The sequence below is a fragment of the Dipodomys ordii genome, unplaced genomic scaffold (genome assembly GCF_000151885.1).
Source record: "Dipodomys ordii isolate 6190 unplaced genomic scaffold, Dord_2.0 Scaffold8, whole genome shotgun sequence".
Classification (NCBI taxonomy): Eukaryota; Metazoa; Chordata; class Mammalia; order Rodentia; family Heteromyidae; genus Dipodomys; species Dipodomys ordii.
Window position 1 is genome coordinate 23,038,523 of NW_012267224.1, and position 26,449 is coordinate 23,064,971.

The following is a 26,449-nucleotide window of genomic DNA, read 5'->3' on the forward strand; positions in this document are numbered from 1 at the left end:
CAGCTAGGAAAGGATATTTGAATATTCATGATATTTAAATGGTAAAGATACTGAATTAAGAAAGACAAGGTAATCAGCATATATTCATAGAATATCCAGTCTATGAAAAGCACTGTTGTACCATTTCGGAGCATGCAGAAATAACTATAAATAGTACGGGCACAAGACTTCACCATCACACTGTAGATAAATAAGGTTTAATTCTATATAACCACAACTCTCAAATACATAAAGCTCTGTGCATAAACCCAGATTAATTATTTGAGGGAAATCCTAGCCAAAGCCTGCATTGCATGTGTCTGGGAAATATGCCATATTAAGTCAAAAACAATCTCTTCTTGTAAATGGTTTTTAGCATAAAGGTGGAAAAAAGTTTAGTAGGAAAATTCCCCAATATCAATTGACAATATTACATATGTGAATGAAAAATTCTGTCAAATTGTAATGTTTGACACAGCTCTGTCTATCCCTGACAATATGTTGGAGGTAGACCATTTCAGCCCAGTCTTACTTCCAGAGTCATTAGTACAATGACATTTTTGTTACCCTAATCAATTCTCAGCTGAAGTTCAACTTCTATCTCTCTGGGACCCATTATTGACTTTGCTACCTTCATATATCCTCAGTTGTGCTAGAGCATGCTTTATATTTTTTGCCTCAGTCCTTGTTTTTCATTATTAACATTTACTTTTATCCCCTTTTCCTACTTTGGTAAAAAAAAATGTAATGTCAATCTCCACACAAAGCATTAGAAAATACCTTTTTAGAGCTGTTACTCATAACATGGCACTTGGTTTATAGTAACAGATTTTATTCAAAGATAAATATACATCATAAGAATCAAATAGGCTCTTATTTATGCAAATTAGAATGAAATAGAGCGCTATTTCAAGGAGAGTACTAGGGATACCACAAGACATAACTGTTTCATTTGTAATTGATCACTTTTGATTTTAAAATATTCTGTATATAAAAGGAAGGCATCTATTTGTCCATGTTGCTCTAGAACCATCTCATGGGTTTTAAAGAGTATTGGTTACTCTCTGAAGATGGATACCACATACAAGATGAAAATAAGTAGTATGGAGCTCCTAGACAAGGGAACTAGAGAATAAAAGATGAGTGTATAAATGTACTATAAGCTGAATCCCATTGAGAATAAGTCAATACACCCTATCAAACTTCTGAGATTTAATTTCACTAAACTTTTGAGCTTCAGTACGATTTCGCCTTCCTCAGTCTATCATGTGAGCCTCTTGGCAATATATGAGATGCTTGTATGCGTGCCTCTGTGTGTGTGTGTGTGTGTGTGTGTGTGTGTGTGTGTGTGTGTATTTGGATACCGATGAGTTTCTTCTTGAGGAAATCAAATACTATTTTGTTGTGTACCTCTGTACTTACTATGGGGTTTGGATTCAATTGCAAAGCAATAAAACTATAGAGAATGGAATAATACTACATTAAAGGATAAGCTTTCAAATATATTCCAAAGAACACAGGGGCTTAAGGGAAATCTCATTACACTTGCTAACTTTTCTAATTCAGGTCAGGTATATAACCTATCTCCTGAGAGGATGAAGAAAGAGATGCTGAATACGGTAGAGTGAGAGCAGCCCACATGGTGTAGAAAATGATGACCCCTTTCTTATTTTGCTTTGTGTTCAGCAAGGATGTGAAGGCTGATCAGTGGGCTGTTTATTGATATTATACTGCAAGTATAAACACTCAATAATAGTGTTTAATGATGTCTATGAGAAACTAGTGCTATTGTTGCTACATTCTTCATCAAGACATTTCAGTATTTTGCATTAAGCTATCTGACTTAGAATTTTTCTCAAATATCTAGGCATTCAGCTATATTAGCCCCCACATGGCTTTCTCTCCTTTCCAATGCACAGTCTAAGATTTATTCATCAGTTTATTCATTATTCATTTATTTAAAAAAAACAAGACATCTTGGGGGAAAAGAAAAGACAGGAGAGCCAGAAAAGTGAAAATTAGAAAGATGACAATGAGATAAATAGCCCTCTAATCCCTCTCTGCTGAGTTCAAGAAACTTTAAAATTTTCATGCATTCTTTAGGACATTCCCATAAGTCCGTCTAAGAGAAAACAAATAAATTGCTAATCACATTCCAACCAGAAAAAGTAATTATTGTTACCTTATATAAGGGAAGCAAAATCCCATTAGAGCTCAGGCATCAAGAATAGCAAGCAACAGAAGAAATAACACTATCTACTGACATATTTTGAAGAAGGTTTTCCTGTTTCTCCAGGACTCACCATCTCACTATTCCCACATCCATTGGTTCACAGGTATAGGGAGTGCAGCTTTTCCATATCTGCATCTCTTCATGTTTACAAACCTAATTAAAAATCCTACATCATTCTTTACCTCATTTACCATGACTTTTTCAATGACCTTTGAGATCATCAAAGTGGCCTTTATTTTGGGGGGCAATAATTAATTAACTCATAGCCATGGATCTGACAACAATATCAGGGAATGATAGTTAATGTAATTCTATGGAGTATGAATTAATGCTATTAACCAATGAAAGATCAATGTTTTCTATCGACAAGTAATGCACTCATTGCCTTACTCCTGTAACTGTCTGTAACTTCTCTATACAGCATCTTTTAAAATAAAATTTTTTAAAAGAAATATTTGAGCCAGGCACCATCATGACTGTAATGAGAGCTGATCAGGAGGCTGAAATCTGAAGATGATGGGTCAAAACCAGTCTGGGCAGAAAATTCTGTGAGACACTTATCTCCAATTAACCACCATAAAGCCAGAAGGAGAGCTGTGGCTCAAGGAACAGAGCACTTGGCTTGAGCATGAAATCTCAGGGAGAGCTCAGGCCTTGAGTTCAAGACCCAGTACTTGCCCCAAAAAATAAATAAGTAAAAAAGAAATACTTGAACATGAGTTGACTATCCTCTGTCATAAAACCAGGACCAAACTTTTATGACTTAAATAATATGAGGCTTTTTTTTTATTGCTGAGTGATAAATCTAAGATCCTAATTCCCTACAAGTTTGAGAATTTCATTTATATATTATAAATATCTATCTCTCAAAGTACAGAAGCTTTAGGATAAAAAAATGCATCTTAAGGAGTCTGGAGGAAGATGGTGGAGGAGAAGCTGGAGGCTAAACAATCTCTTGCATAGAAAGCAGTTCTAGTGTTCCAGTGAACAGTCTAGACTAGAGAATCACTATGCCATCACAGTTTAGAGAGTTTGGCCAGAGAGGAAAACTCCAGGGAGCTTGGTCAAGGAGACAGATCTGAGTAATTGTTGGTGTCTGCGGCAGTGGTAGAGGCTGCTGCTGTGGCTACCATATCAATAGAGAGAGCCCTGGACAAAGGTGCCAGACCACCAGCAAGAACTGACAAGGAGCAGAAATCTTCATCCTGATGATTGCAGACCGTGAACAGCCCACAAACCAAGAGGCTGGCATGAGTACACCCCAAGACATCCTTACTCCTTCTCACAGACCAGCAGTGGGAAAGCAGCCCCTCCCCCACCACTGGAGAAGAACTCCATCTTTGATACTGACAAAGGCCTTGGACTGAGCAGCTAGCTCCAAATCAGGCCTTGAAAGAAAACAATAGGAGGCATTCATTAGGTCACAGGAACATGACCTGATCTGCTGGGCTCAGCTCCACCCAGGGGAAAGTTGCCCGTCCCAGGCAGAGTAAGCTTCTCCCAGAAGAGTGACTTTCTTGACTGGCTAAACAGAGCCAGAGGCTGCCCCTACCCACTGCAGCCTAGGCAGTACACCCGGCAGGAGGAGGAGTAAAAGACAAACAATTGAGGGGGAAAATAGCAGTTTTTTTATACTTACATAATTTTTGTTTCATCTTTTTAAGTTTAAATTTTTCATTTTTTCTTGTTTATTTATCTCTCTCCTTTCATTCTGTTCTACCCATTTCCTCTCTGAGATTAGGGTTTGGTTAAATTCAATCTTTTTTTTCCCCTCTCTATATCCCTCTAATGCTATTTTTCCCCTCAATTTTTCCTAAACCAATTAATTTCTGGTCTGCAGAATCCCTCTTTGATGTTCTTAGCCCATTACTCCTTAGTTGTTTGATGTTGAATAGATTGTATCTGTTGAACTAGATTGTATATGCAGCCATTTTGACTGGGCAACTACAGGACTCTGGTTGATGCTTGCCTTAAAATAGTGTTCTAGCTTGAAATTGGTGTTACTTTCATATCAAAGGGGCAGAACAAACCATAGAAACACAAGAAAAATGACAAGTCCGGGTATCTCACCTCCCACTGAGGATAATCAGGTGACAGACAGTTAATGAGTAATCCAGAGAAAAGTGCCCAAAAAGCTCTACAAACACTACTGGTGAACATGGTGAATGAAAAGATTGAAAAACATAGGGAGCAAGACAAGGCAAACCAAAGATTAATACAGGAACTTCGTGAGCATGATGAGGCTAACCAAAAAATTAAAACAGGAATCTCGTGAGCATGAGGAAGCTAATCAAAGATTAATACAGGAATTGTATGAACAAGCTGAGAACAGTAAAAGAGAAAGACAGGAATTGCATGAGCATGAGGAAGCTAATCAAAGAGTGATACAGGAATTGAGTGAGAATAGACAAAGATCAATAGAGGCATTCATGAAATCCATAAACAGACAGCTGAAAGAATCCAGGGAGACTACAAATGGAATGGTGAATGGAGCCTGTCAGAAGGAAAGGGAGTCCAATGAAACCAAAACTAATCAACTAAGGGATTGGAGAATAAATGCTGAATACCAAATTAAGGAAGTAAATAAGCCCATACAAGATCTAAAACAAAGCTCCAACAAAGAACTTGAAGCCATCAAAGCCAACCAATTAGAAGGAAAGGAAATAAAAAAAACAAAGTAGAAAGTCTTGACAGTAGGTTAGACCATGAAGAAGATTGAATTTCGGGGATTGAAGACAGCCTAGATATTATGTAGAAAGAACATACAACTATCCAAGACAAATCCAAGAAATTTGATAGATCTATTCAACATTTAGAAGATACCATCAGAAGGCCTAATCTGAAGATAATGGGTGTAGAGGAGCACCTAGAGACAAAAGTTAATGTTCTAGGAAATTTATTTAACAGGATCCTAGCAGAGAACTTCCCAAATATGCAAAAAGATAGGCCTATTCAGATACAAGAAGCTTTTAGAACCCCAAATAGAACCAGACCAAAACAGAACATGCCACTGTCACATTATAATCCACACAGGATCAATTCAGACCAAGGAAAGGATCCTTAAAGCTGCCAAAGAGAAAAGATCAATCATCCATAAAGAGAAACCTCAGATTTCTCAGCAGGGACAATTAAAGCAAGAAGAGCCTGGAATGATGTATGCCATGCCCTAAAGGCAAACAAAAGAATACTGTGCCCTCATAAAAAGTGGGAGTTGCCATCCTAATATCAGACTAAATAGACTTCAAATTAAAATTAGTGAGAAGAGATAAAGAAAGTTGCTACATGCTAATTATGGGATCTCTCTTTCAGGAGGATATTTCAATTCTAAATATCTATTCACCAAACAACAGAGCACCCAAATTTATCCAAGGAACACTACTTCCCCTCAAATCTCACATAGATCCAAAAACATTAATTCTTGGGGATTTTAACATACCACTATCCCCATTTGATAGATCAACCCGGTAAAAAAAATCAACAGAAATATCACAGGTCTAAACAACTGCATAGATCAACTAGATTTAACAGACATCTACCAAATATTTCACCCAGCAACATCAGAATGCACGTTTTTCTCAGCAACACACAGAACATTTTCCAAAATAGACCACATTTTAGATGACAAAGCAAACTTGTCCAAATTCAGAAATATTGACATTATACCTTGCATTCTCTCAGACCACAAGGGAATAAAGTTAGAACTCAACACCTAAAGCCACCAAATAAAGTACTGTAACACATGGAGGCTGAACAACACACTGTTGAATCACCAGTGGGTCACGGAAGAGATTAGAAACAAAATTCAAATATTCATGATATTCAACAAAAATGAGCACACACATTATCAGCTCCTCTGGGACACAGCAAAGAAAGTACTCACAGACAAGTTTATAGATCTGAGTTTCTACATGAACAAATTCAAGAGATGTGAAACCAATAACTTAGTGAGACACCTGAATCTCCTTGAGAAAGAACAGCAAGCTAAACCCCAATCCAGTAGAAGGAAACAAATAATTAAAATTAAATCAGAATTAAATGAATTAGAATCCATAAAAATAGAAAGAATCAACAAAACAAAGAGTTGGTTCTTCAAAAAAATTAACAAAATTGACAGACTCTTAACAAATCCTACCAGAAAAAGAAGAGGACACACCCAAATAAACAAACTAATAGAGGAGAATGAAAACATCACCACAGAATATTAGAAGGGAATACTTCTCAAACCTTTATGTTAATAAGTTTGAGAATCTGGAAGTAATGGGCAATTTTCTAGCAAATAACGACATGTTGAAACTAAACCAAGATTAGTTAAACCAACTTAACAGGCCCATATCAAGCTTCAAAATAGAAACAGCAATAAAAGAACTCCCATCTAAGAAAAGCCCAGGACTGGATGGATTTGCAGCTGAATTCTACAAGGCCTTCAAAGCAGAAGTCACACCAATACTCCTCCAAGTCTTCAATGAAATTGAAAGAGAAAGATCACTAGTAAACTCTTTCTATGAAACCATTATAACCCTCATCCCAAAACCAGGCAGGGACTCATCAAGGAAAGAGAACTATAGACCCATTTCTTTGATTAACATCGATGCAAAACTTCAAAATAAAATTTTGGCCAATCGACTTCAACAATTCATCAAAAAAAAAATCATACACCACAATCAAACAGGGTTCATTTCAGGGATGCAAACTGATTCAACATACATACATCAATTATTACAATTCATCACATCAACAAGAGCAAGGATAAGAACCACATGGTTATCTCAATAGATGCAGAAAAAGGATTTGAAAAGATCCAATGCCCCTTTATGATGAAGGCTCTGGAAAAACTAGGAATCCATGGAATATTCCTCAATACAGTAAGGGCTGTATATGACAAATCTACAGCCAGGATTACAATGGCAAAAAACTAAAGCCATTTCCTCTAAAGTCAGGAACAGACAAAGATGTCCACTCTCTCCACTTCTCTTCAATTTAGAATGCATAGCTACAGCAATAAGACAAGATGCAAACATAAAGGGGATCCAAATAGGGAAAGGAGATATAAAACTCTCCCTCTTTGCAGATGACATGCTCTTGTATTTGAAGAATCCTACGGACTCCACTCCCAAATTACTTGAGCTGATTTGAAACTTTGGCAAAGTAGCAGGGTATAAAATTGACCCTTAAAAATCAATGGTTGTCTTTCTTCCATTCTATGTTTTTAGTTCTCTTATCAAAGACTAGCTGGATATAGGTTGGTGGGTTCATTTCTGGGTTTTCAATTCTATTCCATTGGTCCTCAGGTCTGTTCTTGTGCTGATATCAACCTGTTTTGATTACTATGGCTTCGTAGCATAATTTGAAATTTGGTTTTGATATTCCTCTGTTCTTTCTGTTAAGGATCGTTTTGCTATTCGGGGTCTTTTATTGTTCCATATGAATTTTTGGATTGCCTCTTCTATTTTCTTGAAAAATGAAATTGGAATATTGATAGGTATTGCATTGAGTTTGTAGATAGCCTTGGGAAGTATTGCCATTTTCACATTGTTGATCCTTCCGATTCAGGAGCATAGGAGGTTTTTCCACGTTCTAAGTTCAGTTTTGACTTCCCTTTTCAGATTTTTAAAGTTCATCATAGAGGTCCTTCACTTCTTTGGCTAAGTTAATTCCTAGGTATTTTATTTTTGTGGGGCTATTAGGAATGGAGTTGCTTTCCTGATTTCAGCTGCACTCGTCTCATTGTTGACATACAGAAAAGCCATGGATTTTGAGGGTTAATTTTATACCCTGCTACTTTGCCAAAGTTTCAGGCTAGATCCTTATATATCACCCTGCAGCAGAATCAACTCCAAATGGATCAAAGACCTCAGAACCAAAGCAGACACCCTGAAAACATTACAGGATGGAATAGGAGAAACCCTAGGTCTTCTTGGCATGGGACGAAATTTTCTCAATAGAGACCCAAAAGCACAACAAATCAAAGAAATGTTGGACAAATGGGATTGCATGAAATTGCAAAGCTTCTGAATGGCAAAAGACATAGCTAGCAAGATCAATAGAAAACCCATGATTGGGAGAAGATCTTCACTAGCCATACAATGGACAAGGGTTTCTTATCTAAAATATACTAAGAACTCGAAAATTAAATCCCCCAACAACAAATCCTCAAAGAAACAACTGCCGAATAAATAACTAGGCTAAAGATTTAAAGACAAATTTCTCTGAAGAGGACATAAGAATGGCCAATAGACATATGAAAAAACGCTCAACCTCTCTATCCATAAAAGAAATGCAAATCAAAACAACATTGAGATTCCACCTCACCCCGGTTACATTGGCTATAATCAAGAATTCTAATAACAAATGCTGGAGGGGATGTGGACAAAAGGAAACCTTACTGCATTGTTGGTGGGAGTGTAAACTTGTTCAAACACTTTGGAAAGCAGTATGGAGGTTCCTCAAAAAGACTCCACATAGAACTCCCCTATGACCCAGCAATCCTACTTTTGGGCATTTACTCAAATGATCACAAACAAGACCATACTACAGCTACCAGCACAACTATGTTTACTACAGCATTATTTACCATAGATGAGATATGGAACCAACCCAGATGTCCCTCAGTAGATGAATGGATCAAGAAAATGTTGTATATATACACAATGGAATGCTATATCTCCATCAGAAAGGTTATCGCTTCATTTTTTAGAAATAGAAAGACTTGGAAAAATTATATTAAGTGAAGTAAGCCAGGCCCAAAGAAACATAGGCCCCATGGTTTCTCTTGTTTGCAATAACTAGTATAAGTCTGGGTCAAGCAGAAAAAGGTCAAAAGCTATGTACATATGAACCAATACGATGATGTTAAGCGAAATGAAACCCAAGATAGGGACACAAGTGTTTGTTTTTTCTTTCTTGCTATTGTTTCTAAAATATTTATAATGTACCACGTGATTTTTTTGTTTCTTTTGTTTGTTTCCTTCCCCCATGGTATAACCCCTATTCTCCCTGTATTTAATGTTGGTGCCCTGTATTTTGTATATACACTTCTCTAATTTGTGGAGTGGAAGGGGAAAAACAATGAGATGTACAAGACAGTATGTTGAAAAATGAACTTTACAGTTGGGGGGGTGGGCAGGGAGTATAGTTATAGAGGTGGGAGGGAATGGAGAGTAGGGGGAAAACAAAGGAGGAGACAACAATGCTTGATAGGAAACGTACCTATTACCTTGCTCATGTAACTGTAACCCCTCTGTACATTATTTTTCCAAAAATAAAACGTATATAAAAATGCATCTTGATTTTGCAGCTAATGGCTAATGATTTTGTTCAATTTTAGCAAAAAACAATCTGAAAATAAAGTTAAAAGAATATGTGATAACAAATCAGTAATGCAAATAATTCTTTATCATTATACTAATAATTTTATCTAATTTGCTTTAGCAGTTCTCTTCTTTTCTCCTTTATATTTTTGAGGATGATTAAATCAGGGGCTTCAAAATGTTAGTCCACTGCTCTACCAATGAGATATATTGAGATATGCCACAGTTCAAATTTGGTAGTATTTATTTTATACTAGACGTTGCAGTAAAATTATCATGGTCTTACATAGCTGTGTCTCAGAAAGGACCCAACACATTTGTTTGCTCTTCAAGAGCATGTTATTATATGCCTAAACTTTTGGTCTATGTTAATCCATAACCTGAAATTTACACAAATAAATTGAAATAGTGTATTTCCATTCTGGGTCTACAAGAATATCAAATACATATGAAAACACTTTAATAAACTCGTACAGAAATGTCTAAGCATTCCTTATCTGTTTTTCTGGAGAACTTTAAGGAGCATATTACTAATGGACAGATCTCATTTTAGTAGGTTGAGGTATGAATCAGGTCAACTAGTTCAGATAAGTCTCTGTCTACAGCATTAGAATTTCTTATAACAAGAAATAAACACTTACCTAAAAGTTATAATTACCTGTGTTCAAGAACTAGATAGCTAATGAAAGCTTTTGGTGGTTTAAGAATTGTGGCTGTTTTAAGTTGAAAGATTTCAACCTCATTCCAGGCTATTTTGACTGTAGCATAGGATTACAGCTATGTTTTGGTCAGAAGCAATTTCCTATTTCTGTAAGGTAGAGATTCAGTGTTTTCTGGGCATCAGACAGGCTGCAAGAAAAAGGTGTAATGAAAGACAGACTTAAGATTTTATTTAAATGAAAAACAAAGAGAAGTCTCATGATGGAGGCTTTTAGGTCCCAGAACAAGCTCAAAGTCTAGCAAAAAAGATTGAAATTTCTAGGGACTTAGTAAGAAGTAGAATTCAGAGTCAGGATTCCACAATCTATACTGCAGGTGCAGCTTTCCCCAAGAAGTATGGCTGAGGCAATGTTCCATCACAGAGAAGGTTCTTTATAGGTCTTTTCCACTGCAGTGGGCAAAACAGTATTTGCTACTTTTAAATTCCTGAGTGGAGACTGCACATGCTTCTGAGCACTACTAAAGTTTTTAGCTTTAAATTGTTAATACAGCCATCTCTAGAAAAGATACTTCAAATTCTATTCTGCATGCAGGATCAACAAAATAACTATGGGAGGCCAATGCATGATAAATAACCACAAACTCAAACACTCAATTTCTACATTACAGTTCTAGGGTAGTGTTAGTTTAACTTTGAGCTAGAGATGAAGAACTTGGTTTATAGGTAGGGTCTTTGGCTAGAAGCACTGGAAATAACCATTATGGCACCTGACTAAAAAAATACATATTTATAAAAGAGTAGGCACCTGGCAACTGGGGTGTTACCTCTATAAACTACTGAGCTTTGCAAGCAGGCTAAATGTCACTCCTGGAGACAGTATACTGGTGCATAAATGGATTTTCTCCCTCCAAAATGTGATTGCAGAGTACCAAAATTAGCTTCTTGCTGAGAGAGTTAGCCCAATTGAGTTTAAATTCACACGTCATGGACTTAGAACACCTGGAACAAATTGAGTGACATCCTGGCAAGACTGCAACCAGAAATCTCAAAAGGCTTTGGTATCATTAAATACAGATCATTAAATACTGAGTTCTACAAAACCTTTTTCCCCTGTAATAATACCTTTTAGAAATGAAGATTGGATTGTAATCTTACTTTGAGGGTATAATTTAAGTTTTTATTAAAAAATTCTTGAGCCCATATATTTGTGGTGGATTAAGATTTTTTTACACTAGCAAATGAATTTGACTTATGCTAGCAAGAAGGAGTACAAGCTGTAAGTGTTTGATAAATCCAGGTCTACCTCAATATGAAGAATCCATTCTGAGACAGAGCTGAAGATGTTGGAGAGAACCAGTATTGTGCTGTTAGTTCATCACATTTGTGATAAAAAAAAAAGTAGAGAATTTAAACTTTTCATCTTATGAAAGTGACTCACAGATAGATGTGGTGGCACAAATCTGCAATGCCAGCACTTGGGAGACTGAGGCAGGAAGATTGTGAGTTCAAGGTCCGCCTAGGTTGCATTGTCTTGCCCTGTGTCAGAAATACTGCTTCTACATTTAGACTTTAATTTCTCTTAAGGCTTCATCATAAGATCAAGTTAACATTCAAATTTGAGTATCACTGAACATTTTAATGTTATTTTATGTTACTGCTGAATCTCTGACGCACTTTGTCCTAGGATTGGCTGGTTTGGGGTGAGCAAAATAAAGAATAGATACTGATTTGGGGTGTTGGCTACTGACTGTGAATTGAGCTTAATTCATTCATGATTTTATCCAGTTTAGAAAATTAAAATTTTCTAATTTAGCAATAAACTTCTAGCAAGATTAAAAAAGTACCACAATTCTCATTCATATTAACTACAAAAATTGCAAAATGCACATAAATGAGCTTAGTAGTAATGGCCTAGGACCCACAAATGTAAAACCTTATTGAAGTTCATAAGACAAAATGAGTCAATAAAAATCATACCCTATTCATAGACAGGAATTCTTGGTAGTATTAAGTAGAAGTTCCAAATTCCATGAGTAAAGTCAATATAGTTGTGATAGAAACCCATCAGAGCTTGGGAAGGAAATTTGAAAGGATCCGAGGAAAGAATTATTTTATTAGTTATATAAAAATAAAAATTCCTGGAAATACCCAAAAGTTTTTCTTTAACTAGTGAACAATTGCTTCCCTACTTGATAACACAACATATTTTAAGCTCTTTGTACTGATCATGAAAATGGAAAACTAACAGATATAAAGTCAAGAATCCATCAGTATATTTGAGTATATATTAAAACCCAGCATATAAAGGCAAGAATCCATCAATATATTTGAGTATATATGAAAACCCAGCACACAGGAAGTTTCATAGATGCTAGTAATTGATACTACTCTTTTCACAGTTACCATAAAATAATCATTATTAAGTCACAATTATCAATGTCATCATCATACATTCCTAATACATTGTGCTTAGCATTGAGTAAGCTCAGAGTCAATATTGCTTGGATGGAATTGGTCTGAATGAGACATTGTTAAATAACTATACTTTATAACAAAAATAAATCTAGGAACTTTTCAGAAGGTTTTGGACCATTTCAATAGGTAAGTGAAATATGAAAGCTAACAAGCAAGCATAGTGGTAATGCCTAGGTAAATATTATTTTTGACATTACTATTATATTTTTACTAGGTGAAAGGAATATGAAACAGTGATTCACAGTACTTATATAATCCTTGCTACATGTTTTAAATTTATGTTCTGTCTGTAAGAAGATAAATTTGCTTTTCTACACAAACTTCTGTGAGTGCCAAAGGATAGAATACTGTTAATACAGTCATGAAGGCCAGTATCTGCTGATAAAGAATTATTGTCAAATTACTGAGATAGTATAAGAATAATTCTGAAACAAAGTTTATATATATTTTTTATTGGACACCAAGGATCATACACACATAAAGTCACCTTACAATCTGAATGTTTTACCTTTGTTTCATTGCATAAAATTTCATCACACAAATGCACCACAAAAAGAAAAGTAAGGAAAGGTATGGGTAGAAGAAGGGTGAGAATATTGAAGAGGGTGACACTGATGAAGTACATTCTATTCATAAATTGCATGTTAGATGGCAACACCTTTGTACAATTACTTAAAGTAATTTTTAATATGTAAAAAACAAAATTAAGTATTTTTTAAAATATCTGAGTCCAAGTTGTTGTTTTTTAAAGTGGAATCCATTTTATTTCCAATCATATACTACTTATTGTTGGCTTTTTTTTAATAAACTGAAATATTGTTAAGGGGCTGAGTTGAGATAATGTTTTTTTAATAGTTTAAAGCTGGGAAGGTGGCTCAGTGGTAGAGCACTTGCCTTGCATGCCTGAGGCCCTGGGTTCAATTCCTCAGCACCACATAAGCAAAAAGAAAAATGCCGGAAGTGGCACTGTGGCTCAAGTGGTAGAGTGCTAGCTTTGAGCTGAAGAGCTGAGGGACAGCACCCAGACCCAGAGTTCAAGCCCCACAACCGACACACAAAAAAAAGAATATAAATTACTTATGCCCTTAACATGTGACACTTTTGAGCACACATGAGTTTTATTTGCTTGTTTAATTTCTTTCCAGCTAAATCCGAAGGTTTAATCAGTTTGGAGTTGGTGTGCCATCCTGCAGGGGAAATGCATTAGCTGCTGTTAAGAAAGCCTTGTACTTTACCCTTAGATGTACAAGCATTTTCATTCATTGTAGATCACACAGATCACACGGGGGAAATAAATATATATTACTGTAGACTATGACCCAGACATTAAGACATTGATAACATATTCTTTTGTTCTATAGTAGCTCTGATATGGAAAATGAATAATAACTGTATTATATTTCGGTGCCTTCTGTGGATGTCAGGCAAACACTTTCACATATGTGTTATTTTACTTCATCAGATCTAATTTTCTCTCATTTAGATATGATTACCCCACTTTACCTATAATTAAAGAAGATTTGACATAAATATTCAAAAAGTATAATTCTTAGGAGTTTTTTTGTATGCAACTAGTATTGAAATCTAAGTTGAAGCCTCTAAAGTGCACTTTTATTGAAGTCTTCTTAAAACTTTAGAAAAATAACTGCATATCATGTGTTAAAGGAAAGTTCCCCCTCTTACAAAGGAATTGAACAAATTATAAAAGATATTCCACAATTCATTGATATTGAAACACTGGCAATTTTTTCACAAGCTTAGCTTAGAGAAAAACAATGAGAAAACAGTAAGAACAAAAATGAATCTAATAAATCTTATTTTCACGTGAAAGGAAAGAAAATTTTCTCTTAGCAAATATCACCATTTTACATTAGTACAACTTTAGTAATTAAAATATTACTTTCAGGGCTGGATTTATAATCCTAGCTAGTTAGGAGGTGGAGATAGGAGAAATATGATCTGAAGCTAACCAGACTAAAGTTTAAGAATCTAAAATAAGCTAAAAGCAAAAGAACCAATGGTATGTATCAAAAGATAGAGTACTGTTCTTCTGTGTAAGGATCTAAGTTCAATCACCAACACTACCAAAAATATATGCATGCATATTTGTGTCTAGAGAAAGAAATGTGGCAGGAGTCTCTTTAAGATCTAGTTTAAAAAAGTGTTTGGCTTATATAACTGACAAGTTCAGGAGTAGTATTAAGTCTGAGTCTAGAGTTCTGGAAGCTGTCAGCAAAAGTTTAAATATTCCATTTTCAGTTCAACTCTAAAAACAGTTTCCTGGTATTTCAAGGTCTTAATGATACTTAGTGCTTTGTTCTGTGAAAAACATTTCTCACTAAATACCTGTATCAATCTCTACCTGAGGCTCTGATTGGATGAACTTGAAACTTATACACAGCACAAGGACTGCTTTAACAAAACATTCAATGTGTCATGTCCATTTCTGTGCAAGGTTATTAGGTCTGTTTTTGAAGCTAATAAAAAGAAATTAAATCTTAGATGGAAAAGTAATATTTTCAAAATTATAATACATAATAGATATTATATGTAATCAACATTCATAATCCTAATTAAAAATTATCTTCCAAATATCTGTTTTTGTCCATATGAAAGTTCATTTTAAATGTAATGATTCCAGAAATCCTAAGTAACTTTGGGGAAGCATGTATTGGGAGGAAGGGAGAGAAGGAAGCAGGAAGAATTGGGAGCCAAAAGTTCATGTAATTAGCCATCAATAAAAATGTATGTACATATTAGGCGGTCTGTTATAGAAAATGGTAAAAAAAAAAAAAAAAGGAAAGCTAAAAGGAAGAAAATTGGATCCAAAACTGAAATGTCCACACAGAAATGTCCCATTTCAGAAGTTTGTAATGAAAAAAACAATGACAATTTGAATACTCATAGCAGGCAATTGGGAAAAAGAAAAAGAAAAAAAAAGATTTGAAAAATGCTATGTTGTTTAGGAAAATGATAAAGTTTCAATGGAGAGACTATGTCCAAGAAAGCCTTTAAGAATGCTATAGAATGGAGAGAAGGAAAGAAGGTGAATATGCTCATAATGTTCAATGTATACACGCAAAAATGGAACAAGAAAAGGGAGGAGAAGGGGAGGAAGGAAAAACAATGAGGAAGAAATGCATCACATACATCAAGGAACATGTAATGAAGAAACACCTGAAAAACTATTTCAAGATAAAAATTAAAAAGGAAGATTAGTTATCAGAAGAAATAAAGAAATCTATCAATAGGAGACAATTTTATAAATAATCATAAAATGTTCTAGAAAGTATACTGAAAATTACCAGAAGTTCAATATTCAAATACCATTGTGAAAATAACTTCATAATTTAAAAATATGTGAAAGAAATTACTAAAATGAAAAAGAAATCAGTAGAAAAATTAATTGACTAGAAAATAATTAGAAAACTAATAGAAAATTAAAATATAGACTAAGGATCTGCCTAACAAGCATAATGCTCCAAATTCAAATATCAGTACCGCCATAGAGAAAAAAAAATGAAACAGAGTTCATTATTTGGTAGGATTGTATTCTCTTTCTTTTAGGAATTTTCTTAAGACAGGATTAAAGTTTCCACATCCTTACTATTTTCAATCCAGGATGGCATTTATTCTACATAACATTTTCAGGACATTTTATCTCATCACACAAATCTAATAACACCAGTTACAATAGGAAAACAATCACTTCACCATTATATTCAAGCTGTTAGTAAACTTTCCTAAGAATTGAGATTATAAGGCACACTTGAGTTTCTCGAAGAATGATAAAGCTTCCATTCATTTTATCATAGTTCTATAAACTAAATTTTGGCATATATAGTATATAATAAATATGTGGTGTATACTTAAAATGCAAAATTTAGCCACAAAATTTTGGATTTTACCACATTGCTTAGCATATGTGCCTTGTTTTTCTTGTTCAGGAACAAGTGCCAGAATTCTGATAATATAATTATCCCAAATATTTCAGCACACAATTTCAATAAGCAAGCTGTGGTAAAAAAAACTGAACTCTTTATCTCAAGAAATAAAGCTATTAATATTCAGTTTTTTCTAATTCTGCCTTTTCAATCTGTCAAAGAAACTGGTATGAATTATAACACTTTTGAAAATAGCAAGACTTTCCTCTATTTCTTTTAATTGGCCTTTGATTAACCAACTTGTTAATTTTCAAGCCCCATTAGCTAAAAAATGAAAATAATATGAGAAATTGTGAAGGTAATTTCAGGCAGGGCAGAGGATTTTGATAGCCCCTATATGATTAAATAGAAAGTGTACAATTATATTGTTCATGTTGTGACGTTTCACTGTTCCCCATTGGCTTTGGATGACTTGTGTAATTAAATAATTGTATTTGAATGTGCATATACTGGACAAGTGGGTTTAATCAGACACTCAGTTCCAAGATACTGGGATTAATGGGTCTCTTGGGAAAATGTATGTATACTATTATATGAATAAGTGTTGTCTGTAATAAGGAGCTAAGAATCAAAATATTAAAAAATCAGAAAAGATGGAATTCCTAAAGAGAAATATCAAAAGCTCTTCCTTCTTCTATTGACACTTGCCCTAAAAGCCATTATGGAAATTGGCTGGGGGAGAAGTAGAAACCGTGATATGGACACTACTTTCTCTGCACAAAAGTGGAGAAAAGGCCGACTCCTTTAAATCAGAATCAGAATTCATAATTTTAGTCTCCAGGATATCAATGGCCATTACTAAGTCTATGTGTTTCACATTAGTTCATACCAGGACTCTGAATTTAATGCAATTGTAGAAGTGTTTGAGGTGACAGCAGTGCTTAGGATAGAATTATGTTCAAAACTGTTAATGTAGAAACTGATTATCTGGTAGTTGGGGAGCTTGTATGAGATATATCACATTGTTCAATGATGAAAACTATTCCAGAAGAAATAATGGAAAGTACATTTCAGGTGTGGGCAGAATTTATCTATGAAATGCACCAAACATATTTTTAAAAGTCATCAAAGAGTCTCCAGTATTTCCTATGAATGTACATTGGAACTATAATTTTCCAGATAGTTTAGCAAAAAAAAAAAAACTGAATGAGGAAAATCTGAATGGTTTCTTGCATCCTTATGAGAAAATTAATCTAAACAGAGCAATGAATACATAGTCATTTAGCATGGCTTCATGTCCTCACAAAGGGGGATGTAAATTTTTCAAGGCATCATAAATTCAGTGCAAATGGAATTCCTTTTGTCAGCTTTGACTGTCTTCACAGCTTCACATGACCATTGTCTGGCAGTAGCCAAAGACCTGTTTTACAGGCCATCCTGTGTGGCAGGACTTCATTGTACTTATCTTTATCATGTCCCTGATTGGGTCTTGGTTGCTCCCTCAGACACCATTCTAGCTGACAAACTGTTTTACTTACCTACTTGAAGCTTTTCCAGCTTCTTGTTTTCCTTTTGCTTTGCCCGTGCTGTGACATATCAACTTTAGGACCCAATTGTTTTTATTTTATTTATATTGAAAAGGCACTGTGCAGAGGGGTTATGGTTACATAGGTCAGGCAATGGGTACATTTTAAAAAATAGTTTCTCAGTTTTTTCCCCCACCCCACGGATCACTGTTTAATTGTGGCTTGTTGAGGGGGACGTGGGGAAGCAAAAACAAAATGTTTCCCATTCAACTTTGCTATTATCCTCTATAAAACGTAACTGATGGCTGCCTACAGATAACATTCTCATTCTGTAAGAGTGACTATTTTTCAACCTTAGTTCAGATGATTAAAATGACTAAAGGTGACATTATCATGATCAAGCAGGGCAAGGTTCAAATCACCCACAGCAAGGCAAAGTACATAAGACTATACATTTTTACAAAGATCCTTAGATTACTGGTCTCTTAGATTCCCTCTGCTCTGATTCTCATTCCCATTGAGATAAAAGAAGGTGCAATGAAAAATCTGCTTTGGTTGTAGTGTCAAAGCAAGGTGACACAGGGCGCGGGTGGGGAGACGGACAGGGAGAAAAGAATCAAGTCCCCCTGTTGTACTGGAGTCCACAAAGACAATAGCAGCCATCTGACTCTTTTAGAACCCCATTTTCCGGCTCTCCTTCTTTCCTCTTCCATGAAAGTGAGACCAGATTCACCTATTATGCTTTTGCCCAAATAAAGTGGCATGTGTTTGCAGAACATCTTGTTTTCTTCTTATTCATATTTTGACTTGGCATTTATAGCAGTTGGATGAAAAACAGAAAAAAAAGAAAGAAAAGAAAAAGCCACAGTCGGATTTGTCTGCAACAGACAGTCTAATTAAATTGAAGGGGAGGGACAGATGCACAAAGCTACAGAACTGCTCATAATACAAAACATGGCAGATTCAGTTTGGAAAAATCTGGCAAGATACTGCCAACAATTTCTGCCCACTGCGCTAAGCTGAAATACATAATTATGTTAAGTTCTCTTATTTTAATTCCAATTTCATATATATCACTAATGCATCGGAAAGAAGCTTAGAAAGCCATTATTTAGACTGTGATAAAAGAACAATATACCCATGATTCATAAATGCTATAATTTCCTTCTGACTCAGGTTTTTTTTCAATAATAAGAATGTTAGTTTTGAAAATAAATATTGATGCGCAGAGTTTTTATCTTACATGATTCAGAATCAATGACCATCCTTCTTGGCTTTGTATCAACTGGCTATAATCAAGTGTACCATCATCTATTTCTAATATTGCACACTCTTCTAAACATAAACTCCTGTGAAAAGAAGCCACAAAGTTGCCTGTATTCTCGTGCCAAACCCTTTGTGGACATTTTTAGACTCTCACATAGCTGGGGGCTTCCATGGCGTTACTGTGCAACAGTTTGCTAATCTCACATTGCTGTTTCATCCCATCCACCCCCACTGCAGGCCTCGCCACCTTTCAATGTGTAAATTACATTTACACATGTGTAGGTAAGACATGTCTCACACAAAAATCCACTTAAACATTTTTACAACGTTTGTGTGCCTATGTGGATATAATAGTTTCAGAAAATAATAGTTACAAAATTATCACATAACCAAATTCACTGAAGAGCTAACAATGAAAACAACCCTAACTGAAATGAATGTCAGAAAGAATACATGTTGTTAGGAATCATTAGAAAATAGGAAAGGGAGTTCGTTTTTCAACATAGTGTCTTGTACATCTCATTGTTACAATGGGTCAATCTTTACAATTTAGGTTGGGAAGGGGGGGAAAGGGGGAGGAGGGGGCAAGGGGGGGAGAGTGTAGTTGTGGAGGTAGGATGGAAGGGAGAGTAGGGACAAAACAAAGGAGGAGGTAACAATGCTTGATAGGAAATGTACTCAAGACCTTGCTCATGTAACTGTAACCCCTCTGCACAGTATTTTTACAATAAAAAAGTATTAAAACAAAAAAGAAAATAGGAAGGAGAAAAGCTGGCCATAAACTATGTGAGGTAGAGGAGGATGGAAGAAGCTTCATATGAGTGGTAAGATTTCCAGCAACAATACTGAAGCTGGAAAACAGCAGAGAAAAATCCTAACATTGCTAAGGGAAAAGGATGTCCCACTTAGAATCATGTAAGAAGCCAAGTAATTAAAGGTAAAGACTGAACATTCAAATGAAGGCCACTTTCAGCCATGCAAGTCATCAACAAATCTATGTCTACTGGGGGTTTAATCAACAAAGTCAGGAAAGACTTGGAAAAAATTATATTAAGTGAAGTAAGCCAGGCCCAAAGAAACATGGATCCCATTGTTTCCCTTATTTGCAATAACTAGAATATGTCTGAGTCAAGCAGAAAAGGTCAGATAAGTTGATGTTAGTGGAATGAACCCCAAGATAAGTATTGAAATGTTTTTTTTGTTTTTGTTTTCCCTTTCATGCAATTGTTTCTAACATATTTATAAGATGATATCTTTGTTGCTTTGTATGTCCCTCCCCCACGGTGTAACCCATGCTTTCACTGTATTTGATGTTGGTATAATTTGTGGAGGGGAAGAGAAAAAACAAATCGTTCAAATAGGGATACAGGTGGACCCATTGCAACAATGAGATGTACAAGTCCTTATGTCGAAAAACGAACTTTACAACTTTGGTGCGTGGGTGGGGGGAAGATCAGATGGGGGGAGGGAGGAATATGGAAAGGGATGGGAAGGGGAAGCAAAGGAGGAGGCTACAATACTTGATAAGACATATATATACTCGTTATCTTGCCCATGTAATTGTAACCCCTCTGTACAGTATTTTCACAATAAAAAAAAAGAAGAAGTCAAAGTGACAAGTGAACACTGTGGACCCAGGAAAGGGGAAATGCAAAGTAAGAAGGATCAATAAATTCTTTTATATGATATTGTGTAGACACATCTATATATAAAATTCATTCGATCCCAGATTTAAGCCAAAGAAATAACCTGTCCCAAAGATTTCATTCAAAATTTTAAAAATCTAATAGAATAACTACTATGACTGCATAAGATATGATGATAAAATTAGGGGAGAAAAGGGCATGCATAATAAATAAGTATTGAGAAAGCTAAATATTACCAATTGTGAGAAAAAGTAATTATGGCATCATACATGGCTCAGTTGAGAAAGTAATCACATAATTATGTGATTTATAATAAGATACAGAGTAAATACCAACTTTACAGAAATTGTTTTAAGGAAAAAGGTTGGGACAGAAAAAAAGAATAAGCAAAAAAGAATGAGGAAATTCATAACCACTGAAACCAAAAATTTAAAGTAATAGAGATATAGATATAAATAATTTTAAATAAATATAATGTTTATATAAAATGTATATTAAATGTTTATATATTAAATGTTTATATAAAATATATATAATTTATTTAAAATTTTAAATATTTACAAAAATTTATTTAAATATAAATTTTATATAAATATCAATTTTTATATACATATAAAAATTTGAACCTCAGCTAGCATGTTGGGGTCATCTAGCCAATCATTTGGTGAACAACTAGTATCAGAAAGTATGATGGGTGCCAGTGGCTCATGCCTGTAATCCTAGCTACTCAGGAGACTGAGATCTGAGGATCATGGTTCAAAGCCAGCCCTGGCAGGAAAGTCCGTGAGACTCTTGTATCCAATAAACCACCAGAAAATTGGAAGTGGTGCTGTGGCTCAAGTGATAGAGCATTAGCCTGGAGCTGAAGAGCTGAGGGACAGCGCTCAGGCCCAGGGTTCAAGCCCCGCGACCAACAAAAAAAAAAAAAAAAGAAAGAAAGCAAAAAGAAAATATGAGTGTGCATGCACATACATATACACACATATTTAGATCAAACATATTTGTACATGTATTCATGGACTGCTTCCTTAAATCATGAAAAGCATTTGGATGTTCAGATGTTCAACTTCCTGATCAGTCTTTTTGTCAATTTCTGTCCAGTGAGCTTTAATCACTAAATCTCAGCCTACATAGATGTTTGCGGTCTTTTTGATAGTTGAGCATCAGAAACTACAATATTCCTGTATAAAGTTCAGGTATCATCATCACTTGGATCTTCCTGGTGCTGTGACCCTGTACTATGGTGGTAAATTCTTTTGGGAATTCTCTTTGGAATGGTATCCAGTGTGCAGGTAGACTACACAGGGTTCTAGGACTTTCTCCCTTTCTGACAGCTGTAATTTCTCAAGCTAAACTTCAGTTTGTTGTTTTACAAAGTGAAATTAATAGTACTACCTACTTCAGAAGATGATATGTCAAATGAAGTAGGCCATACAATGAGTTTATTGTAGGACTTGGTAAGTCTAACTTGAAAAGAAACGTTAGCTATCACTTACTTTTATTATCCTTCAGGCCCAGTTTGAAGGTATGTCATCACCCCTACAAGTCTCCACTTCCTCCACAGCTTGGACAACTTGCTTTTCCATATTCCTAACCCTCCATGAGCTGGGAGCCCAGGATTTTTATACAAGTAAAGGTGTAGGCCTGTCTATGGCTTTCCAAAGATCTGTAAAACAAATACACAAGGGGGATTACATATGAAAAAATAATTCCAATTTCCTCAGCAGCGTGAATACAAAGATTAGGTCAGTCTCAGCAAAGGAAAAACATCAAATTCCCAAGATAAAATTTTGGCTTTTCATATAGGTCTTGTATAACATTGAGAAAAATAAGTAGAACCTGGAAAACTATGTAAAATTTTTTAATTTGCACCGATTTGTAAAAAAGAAAAGAAAAAAAAAGAAACCATAAAGCAAACATAAAATTTTGAAAATAAGAAAGATTTTCTAGTGGTAAGGACAGCACACATCTTCACAGTAGATGAAAAGTCTTAACATCCACAACTACAATGTAGCTGTAGTTCAACGGCCCTGCATCTGAAGGTTTGTAAAAAATCAAAGGAATCTAGGCATTTTACACTCATTTCAATGTTGCATTGCTTTATTTAAAATAAGATTCTAGGATGGATAAACAATGATGAAATATCTGAAGGATAAGGTATTAAATATCCCCAAATCATGATTTTAACTTGTATAGGATATTTCAGAGATAGATGGATCAATAGACAGACAGACAGACACTCATGCATGCATGCTTGTTCAAGCACACACAGTGCATTTAAGCATGGTTTTAGTCCCAGATGATGTAGTAGTAAAAGATGTATTATGATATTTCAAACTCAAATCTCAATTCATTGCTTATAGTCTCACCTACTATGTAATAATAAAACCACTTACTTAGCAAAATAATGTGTAACGTTTTTTTCCTCTTTGCTCATGGATTGGAATCCAAAAACCAGACTGAGATACAAATAAAAAGAGTACTTAGACTGCCATCTAGTACACATTTTTCTGCATAGCATAATTTCCAAAGCTGATTGAATAAAATCTTTAGCATTGAAACAAATACATGCTTCAGCACAACTGCTCTTTTATGATTTGATATCCTACATATATTTTTGATATTCTATACATATTTTTCATTCTGTAATCTCAATTCTCCTTCTGAGATTCATAAACATTCCAGTTTGTGTATCAGTTTAGTAACAATACATTCACTTGTTCCATATGTAAAATTTTAATCTATTAAGGATTTTCTTCAAAGGCTGTATTTAAAGTATTCTTACTAACTGGTTATTGCCCTTCTCAAGAAAATACACAAAGATTTGAACTAAGAAGCTCTTCAGATTGAAGTTTTATAAAGTGAAGGAGCACACACCACAAGAGGTTGGAAGAATTCAAATGTGCTTGAAATGAACCCAACAAAGCAATATGTCAGGACTTAGTTAGAACACCTACAATGAGAGCTAAAACTGGATCAGTAAATGTTCTGGCTTGGCCTGAGTAAACAGTAAGTTAGACTCCTAACTACTTAACAACAGAATAAGACTAGGGGTAGTGTTCCTTGCCTGTAATCCCAGCTACTAAGGAAGCATAGATAGGTGGATCACAGTCTGAGGTGGGACCCCACGCAAAACTGTAAGGCCCTATCCAAAAAATAACTAATGCAAATTAAAAAAAAATCAGGGCAGGGTTCAAGCACCTATCTACCAAGCACAAAGCTCTGAGTTCAAACCCCAGTATTGGGAAAAATAATAAATATAAAGAAGAATGTCCAGTCCTTTCGCACATTTCTGGAGCTGCTACAGAAATGATAGAAATACTCAACATCACTGTGTGGTTGAAAAGTTGATAAGGTTGTCAAGGATTAAAGTCTAGACAAGTACTGTCTGATGAGGCTAATGACATTGAGCTTAATTTACACATTTTTACTGATCTCTCATTATAACCCAGTACTACACTTTTATGATACAAGGACAAATAAGTCACAGCCTATATTGTGAAACTTTCACCATATGTTGGTGATACAAATTTATAAATTTCTAAATCTTTTAACAGGATAACATGTGGTATAATAGAAAACCCTTTGCAGATTTTCTATTAAGGGTTGTCTGCTAGACAACTAAAATGATCCCTATAGTAATCATATAACTTAAATGTTATTTTAATTACTGACTGTTTTATTGTAAATCAGGTGATTTCAAAATGGAATAAATAACCAAATACTATACAAATTTGTATTTCATTAAGAATTAAAATATTTGAATAAGTAATATAAAATGATAAAATTTCACTAATCACTGTAAAATAGAAAAAAGTATCTAATTTAATGTCAAACTTATAAGTTAATTGTAAAAATATTGTAAAAAGATACTCAATAATTTATTCTTTCAAATCCTTCCATTCATGGTTTGTTAATACATTCTAATCTGTTTTTAGAGTATTTACTTTAGAAAGTTCAAGATAACGAACAATTTTATGCCTTGGAAATTATTACAATGATCCCTTTCAGTTTTTGCAACCATCAGCAACTTTTATTCAGTCATATTTTCTAGCCAACTTTAATTTGAAGACTCTTCCATGAGGTTTTGAATTATAAAAACATGAAAAACAACTATATGTGTTTTTCAAAATATAGAACTTCAGGTGGACTTAAAAAAATTCACTGTGCTTTACTGTGTGTGTTTTTTTTTGGCCAGAAGAAATGTCGAAATATGTAAGTAAAATGTCTAGTTCAATAAATACGAAATGAATTCAATCATAAAGTACCACAGGTAGGCAGCTTGATTTTCTCACAGATTGACAGGCTGATCTCTAAGATCCTGGGGTCAGCAGGGTCAGTTTCTTCTGAATCTGATCAGAGTATACAGATGCTCCTTTCTTCATCTAAATCTTACTTGTTCCTGGATGAAATCTAACTTTTTATATATTTCTAGATTTTTAGTTACTAAATATTAAGAACAAGGATACTGACGCTATGAACGTTATATTTCATGTATCCTGAGACCTTTAAAATATGACTTGTTATTTGAATATCTACAGGTTCATTTTCTTCAACTGAATATTATTGAAAAATGTTACACTATTTATTGTCTAATCAATGTTCTGATATTCTGGAACTCATATATAAAATGTAAACATGTAAAGATTCTTAAAACAGTCCTTGGCCTCGCTGAGTGTTGTATGTATACCCTTAGGACTGGCAGAGATTGAATGACTTGCCTAAGACTATACATCACAGATCTAAGACTAGAAGCTAAGGACTTTTTATCCATCCCTGGTAAATGTGAAAAGAATGTGAATAAGCATATTTTCCTTCCAGTTTAATTATATATAGGCAGAGTTTGCAAACATGTGAGACTATTGTCATTTAATAGACACCACAGAAAACCTTGGATCTTCTGAAAGCATGAAAAGTAAAACTTCATAGTACAAAAAAAGTTTTTTATCAATCACTATTAAAAAATTCTTCCAAATACACCTTTAACTAGCATCTGGCTACACATTTATTGATCAAAGGACCCTTAATAAGTAAGTAAGAGAACACAATTCAGAGTAGAGATTACTTATCCAAAAGTTGAATTCATGCATACACAATTTATAGTAATTTGTTTTTAGAAATCAATCCCCACTCATCCAGTTTTGTGCAAGTTACAACATTAAAATATCTCATTTTGACAAGTTAATGTAACTGTTACTTTTTAGTGCTTGTTGTATGCCAGCTACTAGTAGCATAATAGAAACAGAAACGTATAGGAAAGAGGTACAAAATTGGATACCAAAGAGTAGTTCACCATATATTCCACTCTAGGACAGGTACTATTGATCTAGAAGATGAGGTGGCTATTTCCTGTGAAATCATGTCATTGAAACTTAATTTATATAAATTTACTCAGAAAGGTTACAAGATAATTCTTTCCTTGTGTGAAAAATATATCTGTTACAAATGTTTCTGATTTACTTTTAAAGTTCT